Source organism: Strongylocentrotus purpuratus, unplaced genomic scaffold, assembly GCF_000002235.5.
Source record: "Strongylocentrotus purpuratus isolate Spur 01 unplaced genomic scaffold, Spur_5.0 spur5_scaffold_21, whole genome shotgun sequence".
Classification (NCBI taxonomy): domain Eukaryota; kingdom Metazoa; phylum Echinodermata; class Echinoidea; order Camarodonta; family Strongylocentrotidae; genus Strongylocentrotus; species Strongylocentrotus purpuratus.
The window spans coordinates 12,930,285-12,936,284 of NW_022145607.1; positions in this window are offsets into that span (position 1 = coordinate 12,930,285).

Below are 6,000 nucleotides of genomic sequence, written 5' to 3' on the forward strand. Positions count from 1 at the left end.
GTGGCGTCAAGTGCAAAATGAAAGTGATAAAAGATAGGCAAAATTGAGCGGTCATGGGGGAGGGGGCCAAATATGAAAAATCACGGTGATGAATCGATCAGATGAGGCGAGAAGGATTAATCATTTGGGTACCGAAAAAGAAACATGTATGGAGAAAAAAAAATATCACATGTAGTCCTAATTGGGCGAGATTAAAATTGATTGATGGATACTGATTTAAAAAACAAAATAGATTGAGGTAAAAGGTGAAGTGTGGTCATTATTTTTGCCTCGTATATAGTGGCGACACGTATTGCACCTTTATAATCTCCACCCCGGTGACAGTCAACTTTTTGTTCCCTATGTTTCTCTAACTTATTTTTATCACACCCCTTTGACCTTTGTTCGACATTCTTGTTTAACTCGGGTTACCCTTTGTAGGTGCTCCTTTTTTGGGGGGATGCCCCCCCCCCCCCACTTTGAACTATGCTCCACCGCCTCTGGCACAATTTGAAACTCACTGACAAGCAAAGAGAAAAGAAAAAAAAAAAAAATCAATTTTTAGGTCCCTTTTAAATTCCCAAGCAAGCAACAAGGCAACATACACAAATCAAAATGATATTGTCATTCTGGTCATTCCGTGCAATATAGAAGGGGGAAAAATGCTCTCAGTCGCTTTGAATGAGGGGCACATGTTAAGGGGGCTCTAAAAAAGCTCTTGTTTCTGGGGAGATGAGTGTGATAACAAAAACATCTTGTCATACCACATCATGGTAATTATGCCTCTTTTTAACACGAATGACATTTGGAAGATTTGGTAATGTATAAAAGCAGTTGCCTCAATGAGTTTGAAATATTCTTCATTGTTTGAACCTTAAAGCCCTTCTGCACTAGTTTGGCCAGGGAGGATTAGACCTCCCTGCAAGGTCACTGACAGGTGGTTATCTCATCAAATCAACTCTCAATTACCATAAGAAAAAGAGGATCATCGGGGACCAACAGGCACCGATTAGGCATTGTTTGTTATATAGAGGGCGCAAGTAGCTATAAGTAGCGCAGTGGGCTTTAATATTCTTGAACGAAGGGCAATTGATTAGCTTGGTATTCTAACGTTAGCATCGATCGCCCGTCAACATGACATAAGTAAGCTTAAACGATGATCATATGCAATATTTCCATTCTGTGAGGATGCGGCATTTTGAATAGGTACAGTATAAACTAAGGATGTGCATTTTAAATAGGTACAGCATAGTTTTTAAAAAAATAAGGGTGAAAACTCATTTCCGATGCGTATGCATACCTCCCTAGCTTTTGAAAGCACCCCCTAAGTCCGGTGTGTAGGCACGTAGCCAGAGTTTGATGTTTGGGGGGGGGGGGGGGCACATACATGTAATCGATCGAGGTAAAAAAAAAAAGGGGTCTAAAAAAGTTCAACCGATCTTGGATTTTTTTTTTTTTGGGGGGGGGGGGTGGGCACGTGCCCCCCCCCTTGCCCCCCCCCCCCCCCCCGTGGCTACGTGCCTGCCGGTGTGTAAAGTCAATACGGGCCGATTTTGTTTTGTGTATTACGAGTACCCCTTTATCGGAGATTTTGGGAACGTGCATGCAGTCCCTCCGTTCCCGAAGTGGCTATGGAGGCCGGGTGACATGGGCGTATACCCAGGGGCGTCGCCAAAGGGGGGGGGGGGTGTGGGGGGTGCGACACCCCCACCTGTCAGGATATTGTCGGTAAAATTGCGCTGCCGTCGGGAAAAAAGAGAAAAGGGGGAGGGAAAAAAAGACAGAGAAAGGGAAAGAAGAAAAAAAGAAAAGGAAAAGAGAAGAAAGAAAGGAAGAGAAAGGAAAGAAAGGAAAGAAAGGAAAAGAAAGGAAAGAAAGAGAGAAGAAAGAAAGAGAAAAAAGAAAAAGAGGAAGGAGATATTAAAGAAAGGAAAAGAAAGAAAAGGGAAAAACAAGAAGAAAAAAAGGGAAAGGGAAACAAAAGAAACGGGGGTGAAAGACAGGAGAGAGAGGAGAGGTAAGAGCCTGAGAGAGGAGGAGTGGGAGTAAAAGAGAGAAGGGGGTTGTTAGGTGGAGTCGTCTCGTCGAGGGAGCAAGAAAGACACGGGTAAATATGTTGCTATGTCGGGTCAGCTGTGTCGGTATTCTTGCTCGATCCTCGTGTACTATATCAATGCAGAAGTTTGAAGTCGGTGAGAATGTATATTGTCGGTTCAACGAATCGTCTACTTTCTCTAATAATTTTATGAAACGCCAAAACTTCGCGCTTTGCGCCGGAGGGGGAGAAACTGAATACAGACAAGGATTAACAGTAGAGAATGGTACAGCAAATCGTCTTCTTTTCAAAATAATTTAATGAAACGTCAAAGCTTTCGCGCGAGAGGGGGGGGGGGGACTCATTTAGACAAGGATTAACAGTCGAGAAGGTACAATAAATCGTCTTCTTTTCCTAATAATTAAGAGGCCTATCACCCACACCCCCTAATGAGCGCTCTTTAAGTGATTCGCTTGCTCACTACCGCCCTCCCTAAAATAAGATCCTAGCTCCGCGCCTGCATTAAAATATATCAGCTATGATGCTGACTAAGTTGACGAAATAATTCGTATATTTATGTCGTCGAGGAAAATGACCATTTGCGCATATGCAAGTACTATAGATAGTCCATAGGAAAAACAATTTAGCCTTCGGCCCCGGGGTTATAGGGTTAAATTTGTAGATATTGGACATTTAATTTTGTCGGTAATTGGTCGCTAGTTTTGTCGTTTATCGTTGGCCTCTACACCCCCCCCCCCCACTTAAAAAGGTCTAGCGACGCCCTGCGTATACCTCAGGTTTCCCCAAAATCAATAATATATATGCAGGCCCCCAAGCAATGAAAATAGTGCATCTAAATTACTGATGATATATTGTGCCAAATCCTGAGAGCAAAATTGTGATAGTTTATTTTCAGCCTTATGTGCCCATAGGATCATACTTTTCCCCATTATCAAAATGCAAGGAATATTACCGGAATGTCTGCTGTTCACTGCTAACATAAGTATATTTTTCTCAATTATATTCGCTTCATATGTATAAATTTCATCTGTAATCGCACCCAAATAGCTCCTCAGAGAGAGAATTGATGTTACATAATGTTTGACTCATGTTGGAGATGTGCTCCATCGACCTTAACATATGCTCCATCCAGGCGCGTACGCAGGATTTTTTCGAAGGGGGGGGGGGGGGGGAGGGGTTAAAATTTGAAAATCGAGCCGAAAATTTCGCAACGACTCAGGCAGCCGCTGAATAAGCGAGGGGGGGGGGCATTAAAAAAAAAACTTTGTCCATAAATTTGAAAATTCGGCCGATCGATATTTCGTTCCGTTTGGGGGGGGGGGGGGGGGGGTAGGGTCACCTTTTTTGGTCACCCATTTGCACAATTTAAAAAAAAAAACACACACAAAAAAAGAAATTGAGGGGGGGGGGGTTCGAGCCCCAATCCCCCCCCCCCCCTGCGTACGCGCCTGGCTCCATCAATTGCACTTGCTAATGTATATTTTCTCAATTATATTCGCTTTACATGTATAGATTTCATCTGTAATCGTACCGAAATAACTCCACAGAGAGAGCATTGATGTTGAATATTTATTTCTGACTCTTGATCATCAGTATACTTACATCGCCTTGGAAATGTGATCTATCGACCTCCATTATGTGCTCCAAAAATTACACTTGGTAATATATTATGTAAGTTTTCTCAATTATATTTGCTTTATATGTATAAATTTCATCTGTAATCGCACCCAAATAACCCCTCAGAGCATTGATGTTACATATTTATTTCTGACTCTTAATACTCAGTCATACTTAAATCGTCTTGCAGATGTGCTCTATCGACCTCCACATGTGCTCCATAAATTACAGTTGCTATTAATTATATATAAATTTTCTCAATTATATTCGCTTTATGTACAAATTTCATCTGTAATCGCACCCAAATAGCTCCTCAGAGAGAGCATTGATATCGTACTTGTTTATTTCTGATTCATGTCCATCATTGTAGTATATTCGCTTTGGAGATGTGCTCCATCGACCTTAGCATGTGCTCCATAAATTGCACTTGCTGGTATTATGTATATTTTCTCAATTATATTCGCTTTATAAGAATAAATTTAATATGGAATCGCACCTAAAAAACTCCTCAGTGAGAGCATTGATGTTACATATTTATTTCTGACTATTGATCCTCAATATACTTACATCGCCTGGGAGATGTGCTCCATCGACCTTAACATGCTATTCATGAATTACACTTGCTATTATGTATATTTTCTCAATCATATTCGCTTTTGAAAAGTTGCAGTTCTGAACACTGATTGCAAAAAATCACTGTTCATAAAGTACATAATATTTACCCCGCTCATCATCGACAATATATCAAATGTCTGTTATTCATGAAGATTGCCTTAATATTTCCGTCGTTATAAAAAGAAGAACATAAAAACTACATTTTCATTCGTATTTAAAGTTTGTGTTTCTTTTTGGTCAGTTTTTGGTCGTATTCGATCATGTCCGCGTGTGACGTTTTTGCCGTTTCATATAAATCTTGCACGAATGGATTTTGACATGCCGTTTTCAAAACAATGTTTCTTAGTGAAACGCATATAGATTAATGTAATTTTTGTTTCATTTGAAAGCATAATACTCCTAGTAGCCTAGTTTACAAAAAGCAAGGATCATATCCAGTGGCGGATCCAGGGGGGGGGGGGGGCCCGGGGGGCCGGGGGTCCCGGCCCCCCCCCTTGAGAAAAAAAAATCATGTAAAATCACGTGATTTTTACCTTTTTTGGGGTTGGGCCCCCCCCCCCCCTGGCGCTCAAGGGGGGGGGGGGGTGCAAATTGAAATTTTTTTGAGGATCAAAAAAAAAAAAAATGTGCTCACTACCCCCCCCTCTTATTCGTATACAACCCTAAGAACCAGCCCCCCCCCTTAAAAAAAGGTCGTACGAGTTTGCCTTACCTACATAATAAGTATAGTCATCCCGAAAAACCCCAAACAAAAACAAAATGTATACTGCAATACTCTTGAAACTATACTGTATAGTTTCAAGAGTATTGCAGTATACGTTTTGTTTTTGTAACAATAGATCACGAGCAATGTGGATGACAGAAAGTAATATGGTTATAAATCCATCTTAATAATACAACTCGACCCTAAAATCAACAGAAAAAACAGTCTAAAAATTTAGCTTCGTTTATAGACAAGGCGCATTGGCCCCGCCCCTTTAACCCCTTCCTCTCCGCCCCCCCTCCTTTTTTCCCTCACATACTGCACGTCATTGTAATGCCATTTTTTCTAACGAAGTAGAAATAAGATTAAAGCCAGAGAGTCTCAATAAAGTTCCACTCCGTCATGCAGTAGTTGCCTATTATAGCCAAGTCGATCATCTTTGCACTCTCGCAAACAATGCCTCTTGTTCATCCAATGATCCAAGCGTAAACACAAAAATGATTTGGGATAAAAACACTCTTTAATAAGAAGTATAATAATCTACTGTTCATATATGATTTTTAAAATAATTATCAATTTTTTAGGTGTAAACTTTTTTTGGGACTCACACGGTATATACCGCGCGTCCCAACGAAACCCGTAAACAAACGGATAATATATGAGCTATAGATATGATCAGGCGCGGATCCAGGATTTCTTAGGGGAGGGGGCCCAACTTTTTTTTTTTTTGCTCAGCGGGAGGGCCGGGGGGTTATGGAATCTGTAATTTTTTTAAATCACCCCCCCCCCTCTTGAGCAGAACAAAAAAACTGAACCCCTAGTTTGTAGGGGATGTAGGGGTACAGTACTTAATCTCGAAACATATCCCCCCCCTCCCCCAAAAAAAAAAAAAAAAAAAAAAACCTTTTCGCTGCACTTCTCGATCTTCATTTTTTTTCTTTTCTTTCATGTGTTTTGGTTTTGTGCCAACCTGGACAACAGCTGGCGCTATACGCTAACACAGTACTATTTTTTCTATACTCCTAGTAGT